Consider the following 19,291-nt stretch of genomic DNA (forward strand, 5'->3'; position numbering starts at 1 on the left):
ATACATATGTAAATTCAACAACTGGAAGATGAATATACATATACAAAAATCCTTTGAGGTATGATGTTTGTTAATTACTTTTTTTTAAGTATTTGGGAACATGAATAGAGCATGATGTTAAAGGTTCTTCCCGAACAAATTCCTCTTATTCGTCTTGACATTATATAATGGCATCTAAGAGATCTGCAGTTGAACTAGTTGGTTGAACTGGAATACTTCTCAAGGAACTAGGAATGCCTTTGGGTCACTCTATATATGCTATGTGTTCTGGTTCCTTGTTACATGCAGTCATTGATACGTAACTGACATGACATGTAATTGACATGCAATCATTGGCTCCTGGTTTGTCCTTTGGTACCAATAATCAGAATAGGTGGTGGAGGAGGTGAGAGGATGGCTGTATCAAAGACAACTATTGGCTGAGGTAAGAAGAGAAACCGTAGCTGATGTTGCTAGGAGGAGAGGGGACTGGAAATTTCAAAAAAGACTGCATTCCAAACCATACAGAACCCAACAACAACAGAAACCATTCTCCTCATAAAACCTATGGAGTAGTTTACTCTTCTTGGATTCATCATAAATCTTATTTATCAAAACCTCTCCATATCAACAATTGAGAAACCAACCAGGCTGACAGGTTTAGCAAAGGGTTAGATCATATTTCTTAGCACGTGTGAAACACAGCACAGTTCCTGGCACACAGTAGATGCTTAATAAATGTTTATTGATTGATGTTTTATCAGAAAGGGGCCAAGCATAAACATAGCTTCATATAATTAGAATCATTCCAATCCCACCCCACCCACCACCACAGCTACAACTGCAGAGATAATTTTATTCAATAATCCTCTGCTTATCAATCTTATTCAGGGTATAAAATAGGGACTGTCATGGAGAACCTTGTACATGGCTCACATAAAAGTGGGATTAGTTATAGGTAGTCAGGACCTCCAGATATCCGTATTTACACCTGAAATAATGTTGATTGCCTTAAGCCTTCCTCAGAATATGAAAGTCTCTTCTCTGAGATCCATGACCTTTCAAAAGAGATTAGCCCAACAATATACACAGGAAAAATCGAATGGATAAGCTGAACTCATTGCTCAGACTTGGGATGGATTCAAATGATATGGTACCTGTAAAGAGGTTTTGCAAACTATACAGTATTATATGAATATGAGCTATTATTATGATCATTAAGTATTAGTAGTTATAGAATTAACGATACACTGAAATTGTATTTTTTAATATGAAAAAATGTTTCCCCACAGAAATTTTATAATACAACACAACTGTATTATGAATAGAAATATCAACCAACTAGGATTTATTAAGTATCTATTATTTTTCTGGTGCTATGCCAGGCTTGGCAGGCACATATGCAGAGAATGAAACAATCCTCACTGTCAAGGTGTTTGTTTACACTCTAAATAATAACTCACATTTCTAGCTAGGTCCTGCTTAGTGCAAATAATGATTCTCCTGAAGTGGTCACATTTTTTCTAACTTGCAATGCATATTTCCGTTGGGTTAGAACTAATTGCCTTATTTTATATAATTCTACTTCTTAATCTGAATACATGGAATCTCTATTTATTATTCTCACTAATTGAGGCCCAGCTGTATTACCACTTTATGATTTGCAAAGCATTTCCTAATGCACCATAATTCAAACTTACTTTGTCCTACAATAAATTATAGATTTGATTATTTCAAAATATGGTTGCATTGATTTAGTTAACTGCATCTACGTTGATGAAGGGGATCACTAAGATAAGTGTAAGAATATTTTTGTCTTCAAAAATTTTTCCTACATTTGCAAAATTAGTTTGAAAATGGTGGATTTCAGCTTCTCCATTTTACCTTGAAATTACTAGGTGAAATAAGTAAAAAATAAAAATAAAAAATAAGTAAAAAATAAGTAAAACATTCCGGGTCAAACAATTTTGAAATACTCAGTTCTTGAAGACAACAACACTGAAGTATATGGCATTATCTTCAACAAAAAGACCATACCCCTACTTAACAGGTAAACAATTTATTTGATTGGATAGTCAGGAACAACATTTTGACTCACTTCAACCTGAGATATATCTTTGAAGTTTCTTTAATTTCTTTATTAGTTTTCTTTAGGGTAAATTATTTCTGTAGTGTTTCTTCTAATAATTATTCCCCAAACCTCTAATATTTTGAATGTACATTCCAACTTTTATCCAAATTCTCCTATTACTTGATCGTATTAGTAAAGTGGACCAAACTACAGAGTACTCTTAATAAAGCTATGTTAAATCGAGAGCAAGTTTTGATATGGTGTAAAAACATTGTCCCCAAAGTTTGTGAGTCAATTAAATATTTCACTTGGAATTAAAGTGAATCAATAATCTAATTCTACAACTGTGAATCAAAATGAATCACCACATTTTCTAAAAGTGTATTTAAGGGTTTAATAAAAATATTCTATAATGTCACTGCTATTGACATTTGAATTATTTTCTGTTCCTAGGCAACATGAATCAATTATGGTGGACATAAGAAAACCTGTGTTCTAGCTCAATAGATGATTGATGGCAAATTTACTGCTTAGAGATGTGGATGGCATTCACTTTTAGCATCCACACAAAAATATAACTTTCACTCCATATATTCCTGTGTCCTTATGACTCCCTTTCATTGCATAAAATAAGTCAGATTAAGAACCCAAAACCTTTTCTCTTCTTTGCCAAAATTTTATTAAATAATGAGTTAGAAAGGGTGGGGGGGAAGCATCTCAGTATAATAGTCTGCCAGACTGAAAAAGGAATTCCAAATCATTTCCAAATCTAAAAAGTTTGTTTCACTTAACATTCCAAATCATTTCCAAATCTAAAAGGTTTGTTTCACTTAACAAACCATAAAACGCTATGCTAATCCATATGTACTTAATAAATAACAAATAAATATCTTATTAGTATCAACCTGAATATCTTTGGAAGTTTTCTTACTTAACATTTAACTGATCAACAAAAATGTTCTGTTTCACCAGATTTCCAGATAATAGGTTGTGTTTACATCAGTTTGCATGGTTAATTAGTCATAGACTGAGCTTATGTGAATATATTTACCATAGACCACTAGTTTCTAGGGCATTACACATTTTTATAGGCAATATTCAGTGCAAGAACCAAAAGACATACCAGATTACTTAATGAGCAGTGCTCTTAGAGCTTGTGAACAAAGCAAAATCAATTTTTCTGTGACCAATTAGCACCGGAAACAGGGGGGATTCTTGAAAATTTCCTCCATACCATGTTTTTCAATGAAACAGCAAGCAATTTGGGGAAGAAAAACTAAATAAGAATGCCTCATTTCTCTGGGAGGTCAAAAAGATCAGTTTATTCTCATCATTCTGACAGTTTCAGGGCCTGGCCATGTTGCCTACTACCAAATAATTACAAAAATAAGCTCCTTGACACTTGTTCCACTGCCCTTCTGATCTGAGACCCTTATGCCAAGGATAGATTCACATTAGAAACATAAGGTCTGATACCTTTGAGTGATTCTGCAAGTTTACAAATGAGTGTCATTGGGCATTACTAATGCAAAGGGACTGTTGGCAGGAAATACTATTGCCCAATTAGAACTAAGCTTTGGGAAAGAAATGGAACAGGAAGATATTTAAGCAGAATGTTATTTCAGACATGAAATGGTGACATGAGTGACCCCTATATTCTCTGCAGAGTAAAAAGCTTTTCATCCCTGCTTCTGTGTGTGACTCTTCTCATTTATACTATACCTAAAAAGGGGTGAATTGACAAGGGAGAAGAGCAAACCCAAAAGAATATGATGACAGCTCCTATTCATTCCATTTGGATGGGCTTTCTATGGCTGCGGGAGGAAGGGGGAGGATAGGAAGGTCACTATGATAAAATGATTTACCACGCTCAGAACTCATCAGCATTCTTTTTTTTTTCAGTTCAGCCAAAAGTATCACAGAAAGAAAACAATCTATCTAAAGCTTTTTAATTATGAATGGGTAGAAAGGAATTTTTGTTTGCTTATTTGTTTGTTTAAATATTTCAGCATCTCCTGCGGACACCAGAGAGCTTATGGCTAGGTTTTTTTTTTTTGAAAAAAGAATGCCACTGTTTTTACATTTGTGATCAGTTTGATGAGGGTTGGGTTATATTTAATTATCTGCTGTTTATGAAAAATATATAAATTCAATTATTAGTGTAAAATGAGGCACTTTAGAAAGCAAACTTTTAAGTGTTGCATAAACCAGAGTACTAATTGCAAATTATTCTTATCTAGGTTTTGGTCAGAGAGTGAAATGTTTTAGAATGATAATTCTAATTGCGGAAACATATGTGTTTTTAGCCAATCCTTGGCAATAGCATTGCTGCTTGGAGAACTCAGCATGAAGGACTTGGAAGTACTCTAAAATGGCTCAGTCACAAGAGGCTTGGACCTGGTATCATGTAACTTGGGTTCCAAATCTAGTTCTGCTACTTAGAACCTGTGTGATCTCAAGCAAGTCACATTTGGACTTTTGGGACTCAGCTTTCTCATTTCTGAAACAAGATTAGAATAGATGGTCTCCAAAATTCCTAGTAACGTTAACTCTATAGGAACACATTGCTAGATATGAATTATTGATCATATGTACTTTAAAGAAATAAAATGCCATTTCTTTAAAATATACCTCTATAATTCAGACTTTTCACCACGTCAGACCAGCTTGTTCCTCGTGATTTCTTAACTGGCAATTTTGTTTTGTTTTTCCTATACTGTCAATCAACTTGCCCTGGGAAAGAGGAAGGGAAGGGGTAAAAGATCAAATGTATATTCCCAATAATAGGTATCACCAAGCATTTAGAAGCTCTCAGTGAAATTCCCAAAAATTGGAGTACTCTCAGAAAGTAAATCAATTTCAACTTTTATTATCTTTTACAACAATAGCATTTATATCATGTCTTAAGATTTGCAAATGTTATCTCATTTGCACATTATCTCATTGATCCTCACAACTCCATTAAGTAGGTGCTATTATTATTCTCATTTTATTGATGAGGAAACAGATGTTAATGACTTGCCCAGGGTAAGTGTCCCAGGTATGATCTGAACCCACTAACCCACTCCATCCATGTCCACTATCTGTTGTCTCATCTAAATGCCCAAGTCCTCTCAAAGAGGAGGAGATTTTTTTTTTGTACTTTGCCTTATTTTTTTTTTTTTTTGTGGCAAGTAGGATAAATCAAGAAACTCTATGGACAAAACTACTGGAGATCATACCCATCCAGAGGTTCTCCATACTAAAGCTACTCACACCAGAATCTTCTTGGTACATATGCATTCAACATTGGAATAACATTGGAGGAGAGAAGTAGGAGCTGGTGTTATCCCAAATACATTAGATAACAAATGAGTTGGAGATGGCACAGATAACAGCTGCAGCGAGTTTCTTAAGCCATCAAGTGAGGGTATGACCATATCACTCAATACAGAAGGAAGATGAATGACGGACAGAGGTAAATTAGGTAAACTTCAGGCTTATTTCAATTCAACCTCAAAAAATCATCCTCTTACAACATGTAAGGCACTTTACCAAGGTATAAAGATATTTTTTTAAATGAAAGGCTAGTTAGATCCTACTCTCAAAGAGCTAATAGTTTACAGCTCCTTGAATCTTTTCTAGTCCCTACCCTTAATCTATTTTGAGACAGCTTTCCATTTTTTCAATTTTTTTTTTCAAATTTTGGTCTTCACAATCTCTCTTTCCCCCCTCCCCAATTCATATACTCATACTAAGTATTAACTCCTCCATCCCCATTGTAACCTCATTCCCTATTGGCATCAAGCCACTCCAACTAACTTCCCTAGAGACGCTATCCCTTGTCAACCTGGGCTACCCTGCCTCTTCACTCCAAGGTACCAGTTCCCATGGTAGTGCAGGATAGGGTAACTGGAATGTCTGAGAGACTGAAAGAGCAATAAATTGTCTTCTTGGTTTCACTGTGGTAAGTTCACACAAAGAAAAGGAAGTTGGTGAAGTGCCTAGAACTCAGTTTATGGGAAACTTAACTGGTAAAAGAAATGTTCTTCTTATCCCTTTTGAGATAATAAAGCTAGAACAGGAAGGGACCTTGTCAATTCTCTAGCCCAATTCCCTCATATTACAGATGAGGAAACTAAAGTCGAGGGGTTGGGCAATTTGTCCAAAGTCACATTAGTAGTAAAGGTAAGAAAAGAGAACCCAGATCCTGTAATACCGAATCCAGAAATCTTTCTCCTCTGTCTTGTTGTCCACCATAAGATTAAAGGCTTCATGCTAAAATAATGTCTTTCAAGCTTTCATTGTTGCATTGACTCATCCTGATGATTCATATCTTCTCTTAAAAATAAAATTTAAATGGAATATAACTTAAAGTTGCTTGTGATATCACAACAAAAAATTAAGCTAAAGTAACTTCATTATAGGATCTGGTGACCAGAAAAATGCATTATTTTCTTCAGAGCCAAATGTCAGGATAGGCAGTGTGACATAGTGGATACAAAGCTGGCATGGAAGCAGAGAGATCTGTCCTAACTCTGATATGTATTGACTGTTAGCATAGGACAGTCATTTCACTTCAGTGCTCTGAGAAATTCTCTAAGAAATCAAGTTGTAAAGAAATCGCCAGACCTTTATTGTTGAAGGGATTTTTCTTAGTTGGAAATTCCCTCCACCAATGAAATCACACGTCTAGGCCCTCAGAATTCACATAGTCATATAGTAACAGAGAACACAATACCCAATGTGAGTTCAGGTTTGGTGACCATGAGAATGGGAAAAGTTCTTGACTTGGACCTGAATCAGGAGTGTGCTACTTGTTACCTGGGTGACTTCTGACAAATATTTAAATACCTTAGGACCTTAGTTTCTTTATCTGTCAAGTGGATAGGTTGAAGTAGATGATATTCTAGGGTAAAGGTTCTTAATCTTTCTGTGTGTGTGTGTGTGTGTGTGTGTGTGCGTGTGTGTCTGTGTAGTCTGCTGAAGGTAGTAAGCAACTTTTTAGAATGTTTTTTCGTTAATAATTGATTTTATTTGTTTTCAATCTTCAACAATAACTTCCATAAGTTCCAAATTTTCTACTCCCTCTTCTCTCCCTTCCTATGATGCCATGCAAAATTACATAGGTTCTACATATTTATTCTTATTAAACACATTTTCACATTAGTCATGTTGCACACAAAAATTAAAATGAATGGTAGAAACCATGAGAAAAAACCAAAACATAACAAAATAGAAAATAGTCTGCTTCATTCTGAGTTCTGACTCTACGGTTCTTTTTCTAGTTGTGGATGGCATTTTGCATCAAGAGTCCTTCGGAAATGTTCTAGGTCCTTGCGTTGCTGTGAAGGGTTAAATCTATTATAAACAATCCTCACACGCTATGGCTGTTACTGTGTATAATGTTCTCCTAGTTCTGCTTATTTCATTCAGCATCCATTCATACAAGTCCTTCCAGGCTTTTCTGAAGTCCTCCTGCTCATCATTTCTTATAGCATAATAATTAGTATTCCATTACATTCATATACCACAACTTGTTCAGTCATCCCCCAATTAATGGGCATACCCTCAATTTCCAATTCTTGACCACCACAAAAAGAGCTTCTATAAATATTTTTGTACTTATGTGTCCTCTTCCCATTTTTATGATATCTTTGAGATGCAGCCCTAGAAGCAGTACTGTTGGGTCAAAGCGTATGTACATTTTTATAACCCTTTGGACATAGTTCCAAATGGCTTTCCAGAATGGTTGGAGCAGCTCACAGTTCCACCAACAATGAATTACTGTTCCAACTCCCCCACATATTCTCCAACATTTATCATCTTCCAGTTTTGTCACATGAATCAATCTGATAGGTGTGATGTGGTACCTCAGAGTTGTTTTGATTTGCATCTCTCTCTAATCAATAGTGATTGAGAACATTTTTTCATATGACTATATATAGTTTAGCATTTTTCAAATGGCTATATATAGTAGAATGTTTTCCAATGCATAAAATAAAATATATAGGATCACAAAAGAATACTTTGAAATATAGTTATAATAATTTTTTACGAAGTTCACAGGACCCCAAGTTTAAAATGAAACTATCCCAAGGTTACTTCCTGCTTTAAATCAATGATACTATGATTTTTTCCTCCCTAATGAAAGCGATCATTTTAAATCTCAAAATTTTTTCATCAATAAAATGCCATGATCAGATAAGATGATCTCCCATGGTCACAACTATCTCTAAGGCATGTGATTCTGGGATTACATACTCTAGAGGATATTCCTCTTTCTATGCACAATAAACATTAAAGATTTCATTATTGAAAACACTTTAATAAAAGCTCAATATATAATCTCTCATAAAATATAGTTCTATAAATGTTCACTATGTATTCAAAATGAATACTACAAACAGGTAACTTTTGCTATTTCTGCTATTATGTTCTCCATTACCCACTAGCAGCTGGCAGAGTGGCACTTTAGATAAGAGGAGTGAATATCATTCTATCACTATGGCATGACCCTAACAACTGAATATATAAAGGGAGACTTTGAACAATGAGGATACCATAGGCAACTTGCAGGAGTAAACCAACAGTAGTACTTGTGAACCTTTTTGTGATAAAATGATCAGTGGTACTGTTATGTTGAATATGCTCTTGAAGAGGCAGAGATTTCAAGCTTGACACTGAAAAAAAATCCACACAGAATTTCTGGATTTTAAAACAATTCAGAATCTAGACTTGCCTGAGATACTTCCTTGACATTTTCAATTTTGTTTTCTATAGATCAAGGCCTGAATTTTCAGCATGTTAAATGAAAATTATGAGGATATGCTCAGGTTTGTAAATTATTTCCAAGGTTTTGAGAATCATACTCAAAATATCAAAGTGCAAATGATAAAAAGCATCTTTCACAAACTGCTTTGTTATGGGTAAGGGAAATAAAATGTCAGTAGGAAGGGCTGGCAGGAAGAAAGAGAGGCTGTAAACTAATGAGACAGATTATATCATATGGTTTGTAGCAATGCCTTACTCCCAGACAGATAGATGGTTAAATCTCCCAATATATTTTCATAGGTATTTCACAATACCTGAAACAAATGTTCTCCACCTTTAGACTTTCCTGAAATCTTTTTCCTTTAAGGTACATATTCCCTCTAATTAGCCATGCTCCTTCCCTCTCTGAATCCGCCATCCCTTTCTGTTGGTGAAGATTTCCTATGCACTATCGCATTCCAACTTGTATTGTTTTGTTTTTTTTTTAATTGTTGCTGAGCTATCTCAGTTCTGTCTGATTCATTGTGACCCAATTTGGAGTTTTCTTGGCATTGACGCTGGAATGATTTACTATTGTCTTCTCCAGCTCATTTTACAGATGAGGAAATAGAAGCAAACGGCGTGGCGTTAAGTGACTTGCCCAGGGTGACACAGCTAGTAAGTGCTGGAGGTCAGATTTGAACTCAGGAAACTGTCTTCCTGCCTTCAGACCCAGCACTGTATCCACTGCACCACCTAGCTGCCCATTTAAAGTTATTTATATACCTTTCTTATTTAAGTTCTAGACTGTAAGCTCCTTCAGTGGAGGATTCCAGTCATCATCTAGATGTAATTCGAGTCTTACAAATTCCTATATACCTGTGTTTAATAAATGCCCTTTCTCTACTCGCACTGAAATACTGCATCTATGCAATGTTTCCCTGAAAAATCTCCAGACATAAGCTCACAGTGTTGTTTTAGTCCTATGACTTTATACACACTTGAACTTCTATCAAATATTCGTGGCTATTTAGAGTAGGGAAGTGACGGATAATCATGCTCTTCCAGTGCCAGAATTGCTGTAATAAGAGAAGCAGTGTAGACGAAAGGGCAGGGCATCAGTAATCGCAGACCCAAAAGGAAATTCCTGGCTCTGTTACATGTGCATGCCATTTTGAAAAAAGTCACCTAACCTTTATGGGGGCCTGTGTTCTCATCTCTCAAAAGGAGGTGCCACACTAGGTATAAACTCAAGTTCCTCCTAGGTCCACATTCTGTCTGACTCCTTTTAGTAGAATGGGGAAAGTTCCATTGTTGGTTATCACCAATAGCTGGGAAATGGTTTTCTTATCATAAATAAAGAACAATGACAGATGGCTACATTGTCTTTACATGTAATTCTTATAAAACATCCCTTCCACAAATTTCAAATGCAACACATGATAGGTAGTTTCCGTAATTATATGCACCCTTACCTGTGGATACTCTGCCCAAAGGACTATAGATTTTGCTCTATGAAAACTCACAGGATATCTTGGGGTTTACAGGCTGGATTTCTGTTTTTCTCTTCCCTACTTATTTATTCTGTCATTTTAGAAGAAAGAAAAAAAAATGGGACAATTGACTCTTTTGCCCCACGTAGTTTCATTTATGATTTCTGGAAATACAGCTTTGAAGGTTGAAGTTTTGGAGTCTTAAACCCAAATCACCAGGGGCTCTCAATGATCACCCAGCAAAAAGTAGGTCTCTGTCCAAGCCTCACTTGGTTATTGTTTGAGTTTTGATGACTCAGAGTGAGTGTAAATAGCAGTTGCTTCTGTATTGGACAGAAATCTGATGGTCTTTCCCTCCTAGGGTGATTCTTTTCTTTTACTAGGTAAAAGGGGACATTTTTTTTTTTGCCTCATTTTTTACCTAGCCTTAATCACTGAATGGGCATTGCCTCAGATAAACTGAGACCTGGGAAAAACCTTAGTTTAAGAAGGTCAAGGTCTCCCACTGTACTGGGGCTACCTCCAGTCCTCCTGCTATATATCTTGCCTCTGGACCCAGATGGCTCCAGAGGAAAGAGTGAGGCTGGTGACTTTGCACAGCCCTTCATCACTCCAGTTCACTTGCAAGTCAAGATATCCCCTTCCTGATCTCGTTGGTCTTCTGGCAGAATGAAAGACAATTAACCACAACAGACATCTGGTCATTTCATTCATTTCTCTGATACTTCCCCAAGAATTTAGACTAGGTGCTTAAAGTTGTGTGATGAAGTAAATATACATTATGGGCTCCAAAGCCTATGTGTCATCTTCTTCAACCTACACCTTCTTTTTAAAGTTTAATGGGGGAGAAGAGGATTAACTCCAGGATGTGGACCACAAAGTATTTTGATCTAGAGTGATTTACTCAGCAACCGTATAGCTTCATTAGTATGATAATGAAAGCCATCATCCACAAGGCTTTCTTAATTAACTAGCCCAAGAAGCCTTCAAAAAAAGATGAACTAGAGAATTTTTAAAGGGCAGGTAGGTCTGTACTCTTATAAGTTCCATATGAATTTGTGGGCTGAGCTATATTGAAATGTTCTTTATCTTAGGGAAGAACTAGGTTCTAAAATAAAAATCTTTGAAGGCCTCTAAACATACCAAGAAAAGAAATAATAAATACATTCCTTCTTAACAACAGAGTTCGTTACAATATCACCATGTCACTCACTAATCTGAAGGGGAATAGTGAGGAAAGGGCAAGTCTTCCAGCCTTCATGCCCTGCCTCTGACACGTATTAGCTGTGTGACCATGGGCATGCTAGTTGACCTTTTGGGTTACCGTACAAGGCACTAAGAACAGAAATGACAAAAGCATGGCCTGGGATTTTCCTTAGTGGGTGAATTTGTCACAATGGGCATTTCTTACCCAGATGAACTCATAGCTAACAACAACAACAACAGAATGTAATTGGTAATCATGGCTAAAATTTGGTAAAATCTGCGTAGTTCTTTAGTCAATATCAAGGGAGTTAGTTTCAGAAATGCCAAAATGACTTCGTTCAAGAGGAGATTTTGCATATCCCACCCTATGGACTACAAGAATACTTATTCTGGTGAGGTTATTTTGATTTACTTTCTTTCCTTCCCCACTTGTACCACCAATACATTTACACAAATTGCTTATCAAAATGGATATTCTATATGAAGATAAAGCTGTAAAATGAAAATTCTTAAGATTTTTTTTTTAAACGAATAGGGACTGAACTTGTAACTTCACTGGTACCTTGTAATTCTGATGGGGTGATGGTGATGGTACAGATTCTGGAAACCTCCTTAAATCTTCCCACTTAATCTGGCTTTTTGTACCCAAATCTGTTACCCTTAACCTAGACTGGCCTGGAGGGCCAGTATCTGTTGCCTCCAGATTGTCTCTGGCGATTCCCCTCCTTGATTACTTCCCACCCAAGCCCACCATTGTCTGATACCTCCCAATTGCCTCCAGATGTTTCCCACTCATGATTATATCACCCCAGTCCCATTTGGATCCTCCTTAGGCCCCTCCTCCTAGACTACTAGACCACCCCCAGACCTCTCCCACGGTCTTTCTGTATAAAAATTCCATCTCATCTTCATGAAGGCTTAAGATGCAATCCAGCTGAGATTCAATCTAGTGATTTGATCTTTTTTTCTCAAATGATTAGGCTTCTTAAAAGTCAACCCAATATGGGGAATCTTTAATAAACTTTGTTTTACTTTGGCTGAAAGAATGCATGAGTTGAATTAATTCTGCAGTACCTGACATGTCGGTATTTGAGGTCCCAAGCACCCAAACCTCAATATCATGGTTCCCTGACCTCAACAATATGACCTGGACCCCTAAAGGAAAAGATTATGTCTTTGAAAGCAACCCAATACCTTCACTTTCCCGCACATTTCAGCAATCCAGTCCCTGGCTTACTATATGCTTAGGCAGCCTCCCCCAGCCCACCTTGATTACTTAATTAGCTTACTTGGTACACCTTAATTACTGTTGCACCAGGCTATTTACCACTGCTTAGTACTATCAAGATGTTTTTGCTGACCTTTTCCCCCTTTTCTGTATTTAAGTAGCAGTCCCATCATCAAATTTGCAGATTCCCTAAAAAATCTCATCCTCTTCTATTGGCATTACAGTACACTGTTTTTTGACTGAAAGAAGGCTTGAGTACTTCAGTTCTTTCCATTTTGGGGTTCTGAGAACCCCAAGCTGCAACAATTCCAAATGAAGAAATTCTCTTTAGCAAAATTTATATTACTATATAAATACAGTATAAATTTGTAGCTTTTCTTCAATTTGCAGTCTTAGAAAGTTGCTTTGATCCCTGAGAGTTAAATAACTTGCCCAGGCCTGCATGACTCTAGTTGTATGACTGGGGTCTCCATGTCCCCAAGGCCATCTCTGTACTTACTACTCCATTTGGCTTCTCATATACCTTTTAAAGGAAGATGTAACTCTCCTTGAAGATAAATGAGGATTGTGGATTCAGGCTAACCATTCTTATAAAACTTGGATGCATATTACATGGTAAGAAGATACATGGAATAGTCTAATGTACCAAAAGAGAATTCCTTTATTGGATAAGAGATGTGTTTCCAGTATTAAATAATAACACGGAAGGGAGGTGATTCAGTGGTTCATTTCTAACACTGTGATATGTTGATGGATAAAGAGTTGTATTCTGCCAAAAGCCAGGAGTGCCAAGCATGAAGGCAGTCTTTGGGAAGTGCTAATAAGAGCAGGGAATGCAACGGGGTTGCAAAAAGACAGCAAAGTGTATCAGGTTTTTATAATTTCAGCAATTATTGAATTAAAAGACTCTATCCACAGTGTGAATTCTGGAGTTGGAACGTATCCAAGACTGAACAGGGCAAGTTGCACAAAGAATAAGTGACAATGTGGATCAAGAGAGTCAGGTTATGAAGGAGCTAATGGACCTCAAAAAAGATGTAGCATACTTTATTGACAAAACCAGAGACCTGGAAAATAGAAGCTGTGAGGCTAATCTTAGATTAACTGGCTGTCCTCAAGAGAGATAAGGGAGAGAATACCTGATAGCTTTTCTAGAAACTCAAAGAGATAGAGAAGAACCCAGCAGAAGAAAATGCCTTGGAATTATGGAATACACTTGTTTCGCTGCTAGTAGCAGTTCTCTCTAGAGACTTTCCACCCCTAAGTTTATTTCTCTCAATAGCTGTGTCCAATAAATGAAAAAGCCAGATATGTGGTAAAGTTTTAGCTGCTGAAGATAAATTACAAGAGTCCTTGAGTGTTGGGAAAGGGAAATCCTTGCCCCTCTGTCTTTGCAGGCAACGTCTGTTGGGCTGGATAAATTACCTTTTTCAGTGACATCTTATTTTGCCTTTCTTTAGGTACAGCAAATGGGAATGATATTATAATATCTCTGTTATCCTCAATAAGACTGTCCTCTCTAACTAATGCAGATTACAACCTATATGTGAATTATTCAATAGTTGCTATAGCTCCAACATGAATCACGTATGGTCAACCTGGTCATGAGTGGCTCAGGCAGAACTTCACATGATGGACATTCAAAGTCAGTTCATCAGGTCCATGCTCCAAGACTTTTTAACTTGGGAGCTGGGGTAGAGTGGGGTATCTGCCAAGGTTCTGCTTAACCTTATACAACCAGTGGTCTCCTTCACACTGTGATGAGGTATTACAATAGGGTATGACTTTACTAATGATGTTGCCCCCAAAATGAGGGGAAAAGTTGATAAGGAGAAAACAGAATTCAATTTCAAAATGATCTAAATGTAAAAATATTAGGAATAGATCAACAGAAATGACTTGGGTCACTATTCTTCCAACTCATACTCCTCAGCAATATCACTGATAAGAATTAAAGATGCCCTTAACCCATAATAAGGCCTAAATATTTGCAGACAGAAATTCTGGGCTTCTGGGCTGTGAGGATTTCTGGCCAGGAGTCTGAGAAAAGAATGTGGGGAATATTACAAATACAAACCATATAAGGGAGCCAGTCAACCTAAATAAATGTTATTTGAATATTCTAGTCAAATCATTCAGGGGAAAAAAAACATACATCTTTCCCCAAAACTATTGCACTATTTTGAAAGGCTGATTTTTAACTGGAAAAATATATTAAGGAATAATTCACATACATGTCATACCTTATATAGTTTGCAAAATAATTTACTTACAACAACCCAAGGAGATTTTATTATTTCCAGGCTACAGATAAAGAAACTGAAGCACAAAAGAATGAATTGACTTGTCCACAGTCACCCAGCTAATATCGTCTTACCCCTTTGTTACTTGCACTATGCCATGCTTCCAGGCAGGTACTGTGGGTTAGACTTTAATTATGTCACAAATTTAAAGAGTTGAGTTTTAGGAAATCTTATTGATACAAATTTTCTCATCTAGTCATTCATCAATGTTTAATCTGTTGGAATTATGGAGGAAGGGGGGGGAACTAAGTTAAGAATATCAGTGACAGAGAAATATAGAAGGTTAACATTAGTCTTATTAAAGCAATGGCAATAGATATAATTTTATTTCTCCCGTACAAAACTGTTAAGTCTGAACAGTGTGAGAAAGATGACTGGAGTAGCTCTTCCCCTCTTTGTAGAAGATAGACAACTTGAAAAGAACTTGAAGATGAATCTCCTTATCCAGAGGACTTCAGGCATGGGGAACTTTCAGCCTCCAGACCATATGTGACCCCATAGGTTCTCAAGTGTGACCCTTGGACTGAATCCAAACATCACAAAGGATCTGTTAGGCAAAACTTGAACTTAGTCAAAAGGTTGCACCCAAGGACATAGGAGATCACATATGACCTCCAGGGAGCATGTTCCCCACCCAGGTTAGGTTAAGGAGTGAAATCTAAATCATCCTAGGAATAAAGGTACTTTCATTTTACAAGACAATAAGAATTGTTTGGACCACTTTGGGATACCAAGGAAACCAAGATTTAATTAAATTTAAGCACTATTGTATTCTGCTATGTGTGCAATAAAATACTTAAAATGTTTAAGAGAGGGAAAGAATAGGGTCACTTTAATGACCCAGATTTTTCTTTCAGAATTTTACCTGAGAAAATTCTTACAAAATAAAGACTTTCATTAAAGACCCCCCCCCCTTTCAATGCAAATAACCATTTTATTAACCAAAGAAGGAAGAGGAAAGAGTACTTTGTAGCAGGAGTACTTATATAGATGACCCTTTATAAAAATGTCCTTTCTGCCAAACAATACTGTAAGTTAGGATTCCCAAGTACCACCACACTTGTTTTACAGATAACAGTGGCAACAACAACACTGTAGAGTTTGCAAAATAGTTTACAAATACCTCACTTTGTACGCACAGCAAAGTAAGTAAGGTAAGTGCTATTATTTTCCCCATTTTATAGGTAAGGAAATTGAAGCAGATAAAGATTAAGTGACTTGTCCAGGGTCACACCTCTAGTAATATCTGTTGCAGTATTTGAACTAAGGTTTTCCTGACACCAGGTCCAGCATTCGATGCATTGAACCACCTCATTGCCTCTATGATAAAATAGAGGCGCATTGTGGTCCTCAGTGAGAGTTACACATTTGGTCTTAGCCCAGGATGTGTGTATGTGTCCTTCATTGCCAAAGAAGACCTTGCCATCAGAGAAATGATGACATGACTTGCACTTGACTTTGTTTTGAGTGAGGGAGGGCTGTGCAGGTCACCAGCTTCCCTTCTCCTCCAGAGCCATCTGAATCCAATGACCAGATATTCATCAGGATGACTGGAGACGACCCAGCATGAGGCAATTGGGGTTAAGTGACTTGCCCAAGGTTACACAGCTATTGAGTGTCTGATGTCTGAGGTGAGATTTGAACTTAGGTCCTCCTGACTCCTGCACTGGTGCTCTATCCACTGTACCATCTACCTGCTTCTAGCCCAGGGGTCACACATGTAATAAACACCAATCCAAGTCTGCAGAAGCTACTGTTTTGTAAATTGAGTATTCTTTCCAATAAATGAAACAGGGAGATCTCAAAGGACTAAGAATTAAGTTATTAGAGCTGTGAATCATTCAATGACTACTGAGGAAGAACACAGATGGTCGAAACAGTATAGCAAAAAGTTGATTATAAAATATTGCTTCACATAATTTCCCCTTAAGGTTAATAGAGAAATAAAAGCAATTAGTACTGTAATAAAAAGTAATACTTTAACAAATTAATATATTTTAAACAAAAGACTTATTCTTGCCATAACTCTAGTTATGTTGATGGTGGTCCAAGAAAGATCAAGGAAGGTCAACACCAGGAGGCTCATGAGATCTATGGAATCAGAGAATTGCTGGAGTCTAAACAAAAAGCCCAAATTTGGAGGAAAATGATTCTAGGGAGGAAGAGACTAGAATATGAATTCAAAACTAGCTCTAAAATTGGATAAGTTGAAGCCGCAGAGGAATGGCTAAAAGTGGCATTTGAATGTCATTAGAAAAATTCTAAACTGAATACAAATTCCAGGGTATTTTTCAAGTAGGACGTAGGGGAGGCAATTGATAGAGGTCAAGGAAATAAACAATCAAGAGACATCCCCCAGGAAGTTAAGTAGTTAAAGTTTTTGTGACAGGCATATCTAGAAGTAGGCACTGGTTAAAAGGAGAGATTGAAAAGGAAACCCTGGGGAGACTGTTGTCTAAGGCAGGAAATTCAGTCACTAGGAGGAATAAGGAAATCTAGTGCTGATGAACCAGGGCACAAAGTAGACAACCTATTTACTGTTTGTTGCACAAAATTAAAATGAAATAGGAAACTAGGGCATGAGGCAGGTGGCTGATCCCAGAGCAACATGCAGTTGTAACCCAATAATGGGGGAACTGCAAGGAAGGGAGTGAGTAATCGTGAAGAATATCCCTGCAGAAGAATCTGAAATGTTCACATTAGACTCAGTGAAATGAAGGCAAGAGGAATAAACGAAGGTGTCCTCTGAAGAGGACAAGAAAGTTCTCTAGAATAACTCTCTCCCATATGCAGAAGACAGGCAAAGTGAAGAGGATTTAAGGATGAATCCCTCATCCAGATGATTAGGTTAAGAGAGTGAAATCTGAATCTTTGTAGGAGTAAAGGTGCTTTCCTTTTATAAAACAATAAAAATTGTTTGGACTTCTGGATGTTAAGAAACTCTGGTATCCAAACTTCTAAGAAGCTCAATGAAGGCCATGGTCTATGAACTCTGAGCTAGACTTCCTTTAGCTAAGATTAGATATGCTCTCTGAGTCTGTGTTATGGTAGAACCTATGAGTGACTTGATGACATTAGGAGAGTTAGAGGAAGACGCTAAGGTCATTAAACCCCAAAGACACCAGCAGTCCACAAAGGGTCACAGCCTCGAGAGATCTGTGCTGCTCTGACAGACAGTACACCTTTCAGAAGCCACCCAACAGCAGGCATTGTCCCTAGAGGGAATTAACCCAGCCTGCAGTGGGATGCAACTTGCAAATTAAACCCTATGGAGTGATAGCAAACATCACAGTCACAGTTTTGTTAAATGAGATCCTTTGTTAACAGGTACTAGAAAAGGCTCACCAATTCATTCTTTTGTATGACTATTTTTTTAACAGCTGTGGGAATTTCAAAGATCAAAAAGTGAAATACCTCCCTGGAAATTCTCTTTACACCCACATTAACATAATCAAAACAGGTTGCTAAGACATTTCAGAAAAAAAAGAGTGAATCCTATGACAGTCTTCAATAAGAAGGCAGCAAGCCTTCTTATTTGTTGTTTTGATTTTCTTTTAAGTTTTTTTAAGAAGACAAATGAAATTTTTTGCAGAAGACCTATGTTTACCCCTTAACATTTTATTATCAAGGCTTTAGAGAAGAGATAGGTTTGCAGCTTAGGATTCCTTTAATTTAATAGTTTTATCAACTTCCAATGCTCTGCTCTTCTACTTCAGTTTTTCACTTGATATCTTACTGCACGCAAGCTTAGCTCGGCCTGTTTACTCAACCAGAACTTCTCTTTGGCTTATTTTCTTTTTTCTCATCAATGTCCTCCTCCCTGCATATTAATCGTGTTGCTTCCTTTAAGAAAAGTTTATCCTTGCTACCTCTCCTTAGGATTTAATAGACAAACTATTGGGCAGATGACTTGTTGCTCTGTTGACTGTTACATACATTAAGAGAAGCTATATACTTATAGTGTGAGTCATTCCATAAGGGCAAGTTCTTTAAAATCCAATAAAATCCAATATCACTAAAACTTTGTAAACCTAATCATCAAGTTATTCTTTGAATAGTAGGTTTTGCTAAAGAGATCCCTGGTAATATGGCATAGACAGATTCACTGATAAAATATTAGAGTCTCAGGAGAATGAATTTCATTGAAGCAATTGATGGCAGAGTGAAAACAACATTGGAATTGAAGTTTGAAATCTGATTTCAAATCCCAGGTATGTTCATTATCTATATGACGCTGAGGAAATCACTGTACTCTTCTGTGCCTCGGTTTTCTTATCTA

General features: G+C 36.9%; 1 protein-coding gene and 1 long non-coding RNA gene across 2 annotated transcripts in view; both read right to left on the bottom strand.

Annotated features, from left to right (window-relative positions):
* Positions 1-19,291, bottom strand: part of GPC6 (glypican 6) — a 1,287,247-nt gene that overhangs the window by 1,167,047 nt on the left and 100,909 nt on the right. The gene's annotated exons all lie outside the window — the stretch shown is intronic.
* Positions 5,199-19,291, bottom strand: part of LOC140512767 (uncharacterized) — a 66,849-nt gene continuing 52,756 nt past the window's right edge. The window contains exon 3 of the long non-coding RNA XR_011969903.1: positions 5,199-19,288. This is a non-coding gene — a long non-coding RNA (uncharacterized lncRNA). The remainder of the gene's footprint in view (positions 19,289-19,291) is intronic.

This window comes from Notamacropus eugenii, chromosome 6 (assembly GCF_028372415.1).
Source record: "Notamacropus eugenii isolate mMacEug1 chromosome 6, mMacEug1.pri_v2, whole genome shotgun sequence".
In the NCBI taxonomy this organism is placed as follows: domain Eukaryota; kingdom Metazoa; phylum Chordata; class Mammalia; order Diprotodontia; family Macropodidae; genus Notamacropus; species Notamacropus eugenii.